This window comes from Myodes glareolus, chromosome 1, assembly GCF_982192425.1.
Source record: "Myodes glareolus chromosome 1, mMyoGla1.1, whole genome shotgun sequence".
Classification (NCBI taxonomy): Eukaryota; Metazoa; Chordata; class Mammalia; order Rodentia; family Cricetidae; genus Myodes; species Myodes glareolus.
Window position 1 is genome coordinate 40,029,408 of NC_142026.1, and position 13,712 is coordinate 40,043,119.

General features: G+C 37.9%; 1 pseudogene; it reads left to right on the forward strand.

The window, feature by feature from the left end:
- Positions 1 to 13,712, forward strand: part of LOC125405499 (L-lactate dehydrogenase A chain-like) — a 31,027-nt pseudogene continuing 17,315 nt past the window's right edge.

Here is a 13,712-nt window from a genome sequence, read left to right on the forward strand (position 1 = left end):
ATGGCAAGCCTCAAGGACCAGCTGATCGGGAATCTTCTTAAGAAAGAACACCTCCTCCCAGCTCCCAGAACAAGATTAGGGATTTTGGGCTTGGTGTTGTTGGCATAGCTTGTGCCATCAGTATCCTAGTGAAGGACTTGGCAGATGACCTTGCCCGTGTTGATGTCATGGAAGACATACTCAAGGGAGAGATGATGGATCTCCAGCATGGCAACCTTTTCCTTAGAACACCATAAATTGTCTCTGGCAAAGACTATAAAGTGACTGTAGATTCCAGTCTGGATTGTAACAGCGGGGGGTGGGGGGACATCAGCAAGAGAGAGCCAACTCGGTTTGGTCCAGTGAACATGAACATCTTTTAGTTCGTCATTCCCAACAGTGTGATGTACATTCCAAACTGCAAACTGCTTATTGTTTCAAACCCAGTAGACATCTTGACCTACATAGCTAATAAGTGGCTTTCCCAAAAACCAAATTATCGGAAATGCTTGCACTCTGGATTCAGCTCAGTTCTGTTGCCTGATGGGAGAAAGGCTTGGAGTTCATTCGCTGGGCTGTCACGGATGGGTTCTAGGGGAACATGAAGACTCCAGTATGCCGATGTGGAGTGGCTTCAACGTTGTTGTCATCTCCCTGAAGAATTTGAAGCCAGAACTGGGCATAGATGCAGACAAGGAATAGTGGGAAGAGGTTCACAAGCAGGTGATGAGGGAGAATTATCTGTATTCTGTCAATCATATTTTAATAAAATGCTGATTGGCCAGGCAGGCAGTATAGGCGGGAAAGCCAGACAGGAAGTAGGGGTGGAGCAAAGAGACTGGGAGTATTCTGGAAGCAGAAGCTCTCTCAGCCACTCCTGCGCAGATCATTGAAGAGGCAGCATGTAACTTGCCCAGCTGAGAAAGGTACGGAGCCATTATGGCTAACATAGATGAGAATAATGGGTTAATATAAGTTATAAGAGTTAACAAGAAGCCTGACCTAATGAGCCAATCAGTTTATAACCTTATGGAGTCCTGTGTGTAATTTCTCTTTGGGATTTGCCGGCTGTTGGGGTACCGGGCGGGACGGAAACCCCAACAAGCTGGCCCTCATGCTACAAATGGCGCCCAACGTGTGGACAACTGTATCCACATAAAGCCTGAGACAGCTTGGAAAGTAATTCTAAAACAAAATAACAGCATTATGCATGGTTTGTTGGTAGCAGCAATTTCTCGGGTCTGCTCTGTTTGCTAGAGGCAAGCAAATGCTCTCATCTAAGAGACGCTTCCTGACTCAGCTTTAGCTGCAAAACCTTGCAGCTCTTTTAAGAGGTCCTGCCACGAAGCACTTAAACAGTGTTGATGAAAAGCTGAACGCATGCTTTTCGGTTTTAAGCTGTAGCAGGAAAAAAGCTGTGCTGTTTTAAAATGTCAGCTTTCTGGGCTGTCCTGCCAAGGCAATCTCTGACTCTTTCAGGCAGGCAGTCCTACTGAGTGTGGTCTATGAACGAAATGTTGCAGTTTGCTTGCTGGCAAGGACCTTAAAACGCCATAGAGTTATGGCAATAAACATAGCTCTGGCTGGTATCTCAGCCATGAGGCTAAAAAGCTAAAAAATGAGCTGGATCTAGCCGTCAAAGCCACGGCTCTCCATATTGCTTAGTAAATTAAAGGCTTATGTAGTCAAAAAAAGAAAAATATACAATAAAGAGAGATTCAAAGAGAAAAAAAACCTCTAAATGGTTTACTGTATGTATATACAGGCTAAAATAAGAAGATGCCTATCAAGATACAGGAAGCATTCAGAACGACAAATTGATTGGACCAGAAATGATATTTCCCATAGTATATAATAATCAAAATACTAAATATACAGGACAAAAAATATTAAAAGCTGTAAGAGAAAAAAACCAAATAACACACAAAAGCAGACCACATTAATAACACTTGAGTGCTCAATGAGTTCCAAAAGCCAGAGGGATCAGTAAGAATGTTACACAAACTACCACAGCTGCCTGCGCAGACAACTATACCAAGCTACACCTTCTAACACAACAACTAGAGAAAAACATTCTATAATGAAACCAAATTCACATGTCTATCTACAAATTTAATCCAACAGAAGGTACTAGAAGGAAAATTTCAATATGAAGTAGCTAACCACCCAAATAAACACAAGGAATAAATAATGTCAGACCAACAAATCAAAAGAAGGGGTTAAAAGAAACCCACACCACTACAACAAAATAGTGGGAATCAACAAACACTGCTCATCGGTAACTCTCAACATCAATGGTCTCAATCCCATAATAAAATAACACAGACTAACAAAATAGATTCAAAACCAGGATCTACCTTTCTGCTTCATCCAAGAAAAGCTCCTTAATACAAAGGATAGACATCAATCATCTCAGGGTAAAAGGATGGAGAAACATATTCCAAGCAAATGGACCTTTTTAAACAAATAGCCATTTTAATATCTGACAAAATAGACTTCAAATCAAAGCTAATCAGAAGAGATAGAGAAAGACACTAAAGAACATTAAAGGAAAAATCCACCAAAAGGATTTTATAATTCTAAACATTTATGCATCAAACACAAGGGCACTCAATTTCATAAAAGAAATACTACTATAGCTAAAACTACATATTGACCCTTAAACAATTGTAATAGATGACGTCAATGCCCAGCTCCTGCTAACAGATGGGCAGGCCATCAAAGCAAAAAGCTAAACAGAATTTCTGGAGATAAATCACATCATAAATCAAACGGACCTAGCCGATATTTCAGAAAATTTCACCCAAGCCAAAAGAACACACCTTCTTCACAGCAATTCATGGAACTGTTTCTAAAACTGACCACATACTTAGACACCAAGCAAGTCTCAACAGATAGATGAAAATTGAAAGAACACCTTGCATTCTTTTATGTCTGATCATCAGATATTGAAGCTGGATATTAGCAACAGAAAGCTTACAAACTCATGAAAGCTGAACCACTCAGTACTGGATGAAAAAAATGGGTTGAAAAAGAATTCAGAAAAGAAATTTAAGAATTTTTAGAATTAAATGAGAATTAAAACACAGCATATTTAAACTTATAGGACACAATGAAGGTAATTCTAAGGGGCAAGTTTATAGCACTAAATGCCTATCTAAAAAAAATTGGAGAGGTTTCTTATTTGTAATTCAATGGAACACCTGAAAGTCCTAAGACAGAAAGAAGAAATCACTCCCAAGAGTAGACAGCTGCTGTGGGAAGTCTTACAGCCAGTGGTTACCTGCCCACTGGGGCGTGGCCTCTGATACTATGAATGCAGATACAGAGCATGTGTACGGCCTCCCCCTCCCTGCTCTGTTCCAGTTGGAGATTTTGGTTCCTGATCTCCTTTTCAGCAGAGGATTCTGATTTGGAGGTTTACCCCTAAATAAATAACCATCTATTTCTCATTTCTGAGCTCGTGTGGGATTTCTTTTAAGCGACCATCTTCAGACAGCAAGAAAAATCAAACTCAGGCTGAAATCAATATAAGAGAAACAAGCAAGAAAGTCCAATATGAGGAATCAATAAAACAAAGAGCTGATTCTTTGAGAAAATCAGTAAGATTGACAAACTCTTAGCCAAATTAACTAAAAGACAGAGAAAAAAGACACTAACTAACAAAATTAGAGACAAAAATGAGTACATAACAGACACTGAGGAAATCAAAAGAATCATGAGGACTTTGCTTCAAAAATTGGGAAACCCAAAGGAAATGAATAATTAATTTTCTTGATATATACTACCCACTAAAATTAAATAAAGATTAGATGAACATTTTAAATTGGCCTATAACCCCTAGTATTACAGAACCAGTAATTATAAGTCTATCAAGTATAAACCAAAAAAAATTGCCCATATCCTATTAATAAAAAGCTGGGAATACAAACAACTGTTAAGGGCGGGACCCATGTCAAATAGTAGGTGACCAACACCAACAAAACTAAATAATATTTTTGGAATAATTTTGTCTCATAATGCCTTGTCTGTTCATTTTTTAACCTTATAGAGCTTGTGTTTCTGTGTTATGGGTTCTGGTTTTGTGGTTTTGTGGGATCCATGTATGAATGTTGGTGTGTGTCTGCATGCCTGTATGTGTTTCTTGTGCCTTTTCTTTGATTCTTTTTTCCAGAGTTTTTATTTGTTTTGTCCTATTCTGTTTCCTTCTTTTCCTTCTGTTTTTAGTTTTCTGTGTTCTAATAACAGAGAAGGGAAGGATGTGGATTTGGATGGGGAGGTGGAAAGGATCTGGTAGAAGATGGGGGAGAAAAAACAGTGACCAGAATTTATTGTATGAAAAAACTTTTAAATAAAGATCAAAATTATAGAAGAAAATAAAAAGATGAAGCAAAATTGTGATATTTTCAATCCTATTCATTCTGAATCACGAGAGCAAACTAGTATGTTTTATTTCTCCACATTTTATTATGAAAATTATAAAACTATAGGAAATATTAAAGGCAAATACAATGATACCCATTCTCTTTTCACTTCCATACAAAAGTGACTAACATTTTGCCAATATTTTACTGTCTCTTTCACATAGTTTATGCTATGTGTGAATTTTGTAGTATAATTATCCCTCAATAAGACACATGTGGATTAGTGTTGTCTAGAGGAATAAAATAAGTGGGATGAATATATATCATGAAAGGCAATTTATCAGATTCGTTTATGTGATAGGAACTGAGTAGACCAACAGTGGTCATCCACATGCTGGGGAGAGAGGTTCAGGCTCCCAGAGCTGCTCAATCCCTGAGGCTAGATTTCTCTTCAGTCCAGATTTTGTCCAGAAATCATGGAGAGTTCCTGAAAAGCTTCTGGTCTTTACATTGGAAGGTGGGAAAGACTGGGTTCAGAAGTCACAAAGGATGGCATCAGCCACAGAAGTGACTGAGCTCATGCACTCAGCATTGGGTGATGAAAGAAGGCAGACAAAACCAGCAACAATTCTTACTTATGCTTACCTCTGGGCCACACCCAAAAGTGCTTCCTACTTCCTACCATAATTCTTATCTCACCAGATTTTAACTGATTTTTCAAGGGAGAGATGGTGGATATTGGTTCCAAAATTCAAGAGCAAGAAAGTACAGGGACACAATAATATCTGAAATCTATATGTGATTATGGTGACTCTATCTCTATTTTTCTGTGTCTTTTTCAGAGCTCTGGTTTTCTTCATATTGGTTTCATTCTCTAGAACATCCTTCTTATTTGATATAAAATTCCTGGAAAATTTTAAAGTGTGTTACTCCTTCTTGCTCCCTGTCTTCATTCAATGCCCCACATGTTTCTATCACTGGAAGGATAGAGAAAAACAGCAACACTCTTTTGTCTGTCTCTGTGTGTGTATGTGTGTGTGTGTTTGTGTGTGTATGTGTGTGTGTGAAACCATAGTATGTAATGTTGATGGATTTGCACAGATTTATTCACCAGTCCTTATAGCCCATTCTTTCACAAGTAAGACTTTGCCTGAAAGCCTTTCCAAAAACCTCCCCACACATACTGTATCAACATCTGAACAACTTCATGGTTAAGAAAATTGGATTACTTTTTAGAATGTTTGGGCTGATTTAAGAAGCTTCGGAAATAAGCATCTCGTCAGGCCTCCAGTCCTACAGAAGGGCTAGACAAAATTGTGGTAGGAAGGAAGAAAATGATTGCTTAGTAGATAACCAAAATGATATTTTTCTTTAAGAATTAAAGAAATTATTTAAATCTGTGCCCCATTTTTAATTGGATTATTTTGCATTTTGATGTCTAATTTCTTGAGTTCTTTATGTATTTTGGAGATCAGAACTCTGACTGATGTGGGGTTGGTAAAGATGGCTTCCCATTCAGTAGGTTGCCATTTTTATCTTATTGACTGTGTCCTTTGCCTTACAGCTTCTCAGTTCCAGGTGGTCTCATTTATTTATTGTTGTTCTCAGTGTCTGTGATACTGGTGCTATATTTAGGAAGTGGTCTCCCGTGTCCATGTGTTTAAGGCTACTTCCTACCTTCTCTTATAGGAGGTTCAGTGTGACTGGATTTCTGTTGAGGTTTTTGTTCCATTTGGGCTTGAGTTTTGTGCATGGGTTTAGATATGGATCTATTTGCATTCTTCTACATGTTGACATCCAGTTATGTCAGCACCATTTATTGAAGATACTTTATTTTTCTATTGTAAACTTTAGCTTCTTTGTTAAAAACCAGGAGTTCAAAGGTTTGTGGATTCAAATGGGAGTCTTTGATTTTATTTCATTGGTCCACTTGTCTGTTTTTACGCCAAAACCAAGTTGTTTTCATTACTATAGCTCCATAATAGAGCTTGATGTCAGGGATGGTGATACCTCCAGAAGTTCCTTTATTATACAGGCTTGTTTTGGCGATCCTGTTTTTTTTGCTGTTGTTGTTGTTTTACCATATGAAGTTGAGTATTGCTCTTTCAAGGTCTGTGAAGAATTGTGTTGGGATTTTGATAGGGTTTGCATTGCATCTGTAGATTGCTTTTGGTAAGATTGTCATTTTTATTATATTGATTTTACCTATACAAAAGCATGGGAGATTTTTCCATTTTCAGAATTCTTACAGAAGAATCTTAAATGTCCAAAAGATACTTTAGGAAATGCTTAATATCCTTAGCCATCAGGGAAATGCAAATCAAAATGACTCTGAGATACATCTTACAAAAGTCAGAATGACTAAGATTAAAAATACTGATGATAGTTTTTTCTGGAGAGGATATGAAGTAAGGGAAGCATTCCTCAATTGCTACTGGGAGTGCAAATTTGGACAGTCACTTTGGAAATCAGTATTGTAGTTTCTCAGAAAATTGGGATTCAATCTACCTCGAGACCCAACAATACCACTCTTAGGAATATACCCAAAGGATGCACACTCATTCCTCAAGGACATTTGCTCAATTGTGTTCATAGCAGCACTATTCATAATAGCCAGGACCTGAAAACAACTTCGATGCCCCCAACCAAAGAATAAATAAAGAAAAAGTGGTACGTTTACACAGTGGAGTTCTACTAAGGGCCATAAAACAATGACATCTTGAAATTTGCAGGCAAATGGATAGAACTAGAAAAAAGAAACATCCTGAGTAAGGTAACCTAGACCCAGAAAGACAATCATGGTGTATACTCACCCATAAGTGGATATTAGATGTAAAGCAAAGGATAACCAGCATAAAGTTCATAGACCTAGAGAAGCTAGGTAACAAGGATAACCTTAAGAATGATATTTATGAATCCCCTGAGGAAATAGACAAGATCTCCTGAGAAAATTGGGAGTGTGTGTGGTGAAGAGAAAGGAAGGTGAGAGGGGAGCGGGAAAAAGGAAGGGGAGAAAAACGTGAGGGATCAGAATGGCTGAGATGGGGGAAGGACAGAGAGGGAGAGCAAAGAAAGTGATATCTTGATTGAAGGAACCTTTATGGGGTTTAGTTGGATGACTCCAACTAAGACTCTAAGCGATATTGGATAGGGTGCCTGAGCTTTCCTTCCCCTGTAATCAAATTGATGACTATCTTAATTATAATCAAAGACCTTTCACCCATCAACTGGTGGAAACAGATGCAGAGATCCACAGCTAAGCACTAGGTCAAGCTCCCAGAATCCAGTCGAAGAGAGGGATGAGCAACAATATGAGCAAATGGTGTGGAAAGTCCTTCTGTGTATGTGTTGCTTTTATGGGTTAATGAATAAGAAGCTACTTTCAGCCAATGGTTTAACAGAATATAGCCAAGCTAGAAAAGATCATCTATAATAGTCAAGCTTATAATCATGTTAGTTAGGTTTTCTAGATGTACAGAAATATATTTCAAAAGAATAGTTATTCTTAAAACCTTTCAAAGACTACAGAATATGGCATTTAAAATGTTTTAAGAACTTAGGACTTTTCATGATAGTGAAACACATCTGCTCCTGGCAATACCAATTCACTACAAGAGGATGATGGGCATCAAAAAGGCTCTTCATGGATTTTGTTAGCTATTTGGGCAAGAAACTGCTCTTGCCTAAACTGTTTGATTGGACTTACAGGACCCACAGGAAAATGACTGCTGAACTTGCCTAAAGGTGAGACCATTCTTTGGGGTTCCTGCTTTATGAAAGAGTCTGCCAGACATTCTGCAGGACACAGAAGAAAGTAACTGATGAACTTTACCATTGCAAGGCAAAACTGATCTTCAAATTTCCTGCTTAATGGAAAAGTCTGCTGGATAATATAGTCCTGTAGGCTGAAGATGGATGCTCCACCTATACAGAAAAACTTTGGGTGACTGTCCCATCAGTGAAGTGTCTCTGCCAACTCTAGAGTTTTGAAAGTTGTTTGCAATGCACTTCCTGTTAACGTAGGTAATATTATATCTTTCTGGGGTCTTTGATGGAGTTGAAGAATAGATATAGCTTTCCTTAGTTATGATAAGAGATAAAGTAGATATAAATATTGTAACTGTAATTCTTGCTTGATAATTGTTTTGTTATATGTAACTTTACTATGTTAAAGATAAAACCTTTTTTATTTAAACAGAAAAGGGGAAATGGTCCTTCTGTATATGTGTTGCTTTTATTGGTTAATGAATAAAGAAGCTACTTTCAGCCAATGGCTTTAACAGAATATAGCCAGGCTGGAAAAGATATAAAGAGAAAAGGTAGAGTTCAAGAGAAACCATGTAACCACAGGTGGAAACAGACACACTGGAACCTTGCTAGTAGGCCAAGAGCCTAATGGTAAAATATAAAATAATGAAAATTGGTTAATTTAAAATATAAGAGCTAGCTAGCAATATGCTTAAGCTATTGACCAAGCAGTATTGCAGTCTTCTGAGTTATTCTTTTGTGATGTAGGCATCCAGGAACAAATAAGTGGCCCCTTACTATAGTACATAAAACAGTTGACCTGAGCTAGTGGGTGCTCCCTGAGTCCAAACTGACAATGGGGGGACACTGCGTTGGAACAAACTAGGCCCTCTGAACGTGGATGACAGTTGTGTGGGTTGGGCAGTCTGTGGGGTCACTGGCAACGAGACCAGAATTAATCCCTAGTGCCTGAACTGGCTTGTTGGAGTCCATTCTCTTTGCTTAGCCTAGATAAGGTGGGGAGGGCCTTGGTCCTGACTGACGTCAGACTTTGTTGACTTCCCAAAGAAAGTGTTACCCTCTCTGAGGAGTGAATGTGGAGTTGTGGTGGGTGGAAAGTGGAAGGAGCAGAAATAAGGGAGGGAATGGGAACTGAGATTGGTAAGTAAAATGAGAAAATATTGTTTTAAATAATAATAGTAATAATAAAACAAATCAAACCAAAATTAATTTAAGAAATTATTAAATTTAAAGTAATAAAATTCTTTCTTTAAGAGATTTGGTAAATTTGTTAAACTTAAGGTAGCCCACCATGTAGAAGGGACATAAAGTATAAATTTATTATATTCAGCTCAGTAATAGAAATAGATCCAGATATTCCACGTCATGGAAGTTTCTATTGGAGCCCATAGAAGTGTGTTAATTTCAATAGGCACTGCCTGAAAAATATGAAAATAAATGCTTCTATAGCCATATAATTTCAATGCAACAAGAAGAGTCAGTAATTATTTCAAAGGCTCAAAACATTTCATTGGTCTCAAAATTTCTAGAATTGAATACCCAATTTCTATCCTAAGTATATAAATGCTTTTGTGTTATTCTCACATCTATGTACATGAATTCTTAATTATCCTAATAAATTATTTTTCTCAAATTACCTAGATATCCATGTCACTTTCAGATAGATTACAATGGATATTTGACTTCTTAAAATTTTAATTGGTTCACTGGTCACTGACTGATAGTTAAAACAGGGAAGAATGAAAGAAGATGGAGAAACCAGATAACAGACATCCACAAACATACAGTTTTCATGAAGATTTTCAAAGAAGTTATTACCACCACAGTAGTGAATGGCTGACATCTGGTGGTCAAACTTGGGAAAAAATCATGTGTGGATCTGTACATTCATAAAAAATGGTTCTGTTAAATAAATGACGATTCTGCTTTAAGAATAATTTTAATGTAGTTGACCATATATAATAATACATAATTTAGCTGTCCGATTGCTATGTCTGTGTCATCCAAAACATCTAGGTGTTTGTAAACATCCGGAAGGTGAGTTGCTCTGTAGGTATTGAAAGTGTTCAGGCCCTCTTCATAGAGCCTCTATTAACACTGTAAAGAACCAAATTGTGCTAGACTTGGGAATTGAAAGAGGAGGAAGAGTTTTAAAACCTCACAAGTATCAATGAAGCTAATTGAGGTTGCTTTCTTTTATTCTACCATCTTCAAGCTAATAAGATTTCTAGATAAACTTATTAGGACCTATCTTGGGTTGTCTTTTATTTTATGTTACTGCAGGAAGCTTTCAGTGACTGCCTACCTTACACTCAAATTTATATAATATACTACTCAAAATTATACAACTCATAGGATATTTGACCTAAAATTATAACTACTGAAAAGAAATGTTTAAAGAATAAAAAATCAAGATCGATAAAAACAGTATATATTAATATATGTGTATAACAGTATATTCAATATAATACTTTCCTCAGACACTGAAATTATAAATAATAACACTGTCAAGTAAGATTTACTGACTGAAGTAGGTAAGACTTGAGATGATCTTTCAAAGCCATGTGAGCTGGAGAAAGAACTGGGAAAGGGATAAGGTATAAACTTCCAGCATGTGTAGGGACAGGAGAGTGAAGGATACTGAACTCACTCATGGAGGACTGATAAAAATGATTACAGTATTTGCCAGCCAGTGGTGGTGCATGCCTTTAATCCCAGCGCTCGTGAGGCAGAGTCAGGCAGATCTCAGTGAGTTCAAGGCCAGTCTGGTCTACATGACCTAGTTCCAGAACAGCAAGGACTGTTACACAGAGAAACCCTGTCTCAAAATGGAAAAAAAAAGTAAGAAAAAAAAGAGTACAATATGCTGGAAAGCTGTGTATCACTGTTGGGTAGGCTTAGAACAGAATGGACTTTGGGAAGGGTTGGTTTCAGTTTACTTGATAAGAGATAAGATCTTATTTTTTTCCCCAAAATATAGTGACATCAAAAATATTGATAAAGGAGATTAATGAGCAAATACAAAAATTTGAATGAAGTAAGGAAGTCTTGGGACAATGATCTTATACCCTTTAAAGATCTGCCAGTTGTATTGTTTTACTATAATTTAATTTAATAAAATGCTGATTAGCCAGTAGCCAGGCAGAAAGTATAGATGGGGTGACCAGGCAGGAAGTAGAGGCAGGTAGACAAGAGCAATAGAATTCTGGGAAGAGGAAAGAGGTAGTCTGCAGTTGCCACCCAGACACAGGGGAAGCAAGATGTGATTGCCTTGCCAAAAGAGGTACCAAGCCATGTGGCTAACACAGATAAGAAATACGGGCTAATATAAGTTATAAGAGTTAATAAGAAACCTGAGCTAATAGTCCAATCAGTTTATAATTAAAGTAGGACCTCTGTGTGTTTCTTTGGGACTGAACGGCTGTAAGACTGGGCTGGACAGAAACCTCTGTCAACAAGGGAGTCAATTCAAGATACAAAGGTAGAATTCAATGAAGAGATAGACTTGCTGAAGAAAAATCAAACTGAAATGATATTGAAAATGGAAATCCCAATAAGCCAAATTAAAAGTCAGTGGAAGGCCTCACCAACAGAATGGATCATGTGAAAAATAAGGAATCGGGACTGAAAGACAAGGTAAGAGAAGTGGATCATACAGTAAAGTTCATGATAGAAATGCTGGAGAATTCTAAAATACCATGAAAAGACTAAATCTTTATATTATATCCATAGACATAGAATAGTACAATACCAAAGGCTTATAAAATATTTTCAATAAAGACAAAGAAGAAACTTGACAAATATAGATAAAAAAGACAGACATTCAAGTACAAAAAGCTACAGAACACCAAATAGGACAATAACAGAAACTCCCTATGACATATGAATAACATGGAATCACAGACTAAAGAAAGAGTATTGAAAACTTCAAAAGAGAAGTGGCACTGATTCTGTAGCAGAAGATACAATAGAGGGGTAAGTATGCTCCTGACCCACCACAGAAGCCCGGTAAGGGAACACACAATTTTCCCGCCAACCTTATCTCCCTGGGTATTCTGAAGGGGCGGCTTCCCCCAGCTAAACCCTCTCTCCTCCTACCCCATCCCCGCTTTCAGCCAGGAACCCCTTCCCTTCCTGCCTCCCTGTAACATGAGGGCCGGCTTGTTGGGGTTTCTGTCCCGCCTAGTACCCCACAGCCGGCAAGTCCCAAGGAAAATCACACACAAGACTTCATGAGATTATAAACTGATTGGCCCATTAGCTCAGGCTTCTTGTTAACTCTTATAGTTTATATTAACCCATTATTCTTATCTGTGTTAGCCATATGGCTTGATACGTTTTTCAGCTGTCAGCTTACATGTTGCTTCTTCAGTGGTCTGGACAGGAATGGCGGAGAAAGCTTCTCCTCCCTAGCCTTCTCTTATTCTTATTGCCATGCCTCTACTTCCTGTCTGGTTGATCCGCCTATACTTCCTGCCTGGCCAATCAGCGTTTTATTAAAATACATGATTGACAGAATAAAGACAATTATCCTGTACCATTTCCCTCTTTTTTTTTAAACAAAGGAAAATACCCATAGTCCATTTGTTGGGAATGTGGGCAAAGTATTTCAGGCTACTTTCTGCTGGTCGGGGGCGCTGATGATCTTATGGGGACCTAAAGAAAATTTAGAGTTATAATCAAGTCCTGACTGGAGTATCCTGTGAGTCTTGATCATCTCAGGCACCAGTCTTGAATCTGTTCTGGATGTAGAACTCTGTCATCTGGGCCATCTGTTCCTATTGGAGATTTCTCAGGTGGTCTTCCTTTTTTGAACCTGATTTTTCTTAACTCAGAATGAATCCACAGCCTCTCATTTTCTGTGGAAACAAAAGCAAAATCTCTTCTCCAAAGTAACATACCTTTTGACTCCAGTTTTGAAGCCCAGGTATTTTCAAAATACCTATCTTGGATTAGTTCAGCAGCATTTATAAACAAAAATCTTTTAGCAGCTATTGCTCCTTCCTCAGCAATCAAACAATTCAAAGAGAGAATAAAAGCATACAGTATCAAGATTCTCTATTTATTTTCCATCTTTATGCAGATTTACTTTAACCTCTATTTCTTTTGTTTTTACTTTTACTTTTTGAGACAGTTTCTCTGTATATCATTGTCCTGGAATAACTCTGTAGACCAGGTTGTCCTTGAACTCACAGAGATCCACTTGTCTCTGCCTCCCCACTGCTGGGATTAAAGGTGTATGCTACAACACCTTGAACTCAGAGATCTGTCTGTCTCTGTCTCCCAGGCATTGGAATTGAAGGTGTGTGCTACCACACCTTGAAGTCACAGAGGTCAATCTACCTCTACCCCTTGAAGTCACAGAGGTCAATATGCCTTTGCTTCCCAGGCATTGGGATTGGGATTAAAGGTGTGTACCACCACACCCTACTTATCTCTTTCTTTTTCATTTTTAATGACTTTAACCTTTAACCTGCATATATTCTGTAAACGATTGAGAGGTTTTCTCCCTCTTTGAATCTCTCTTTACTGTATATCTCTCCTTTTTTTCTGACCATATGAGCCTTGAAGAAGAGGACTGAAGTCATGGCTTTGTCGGCT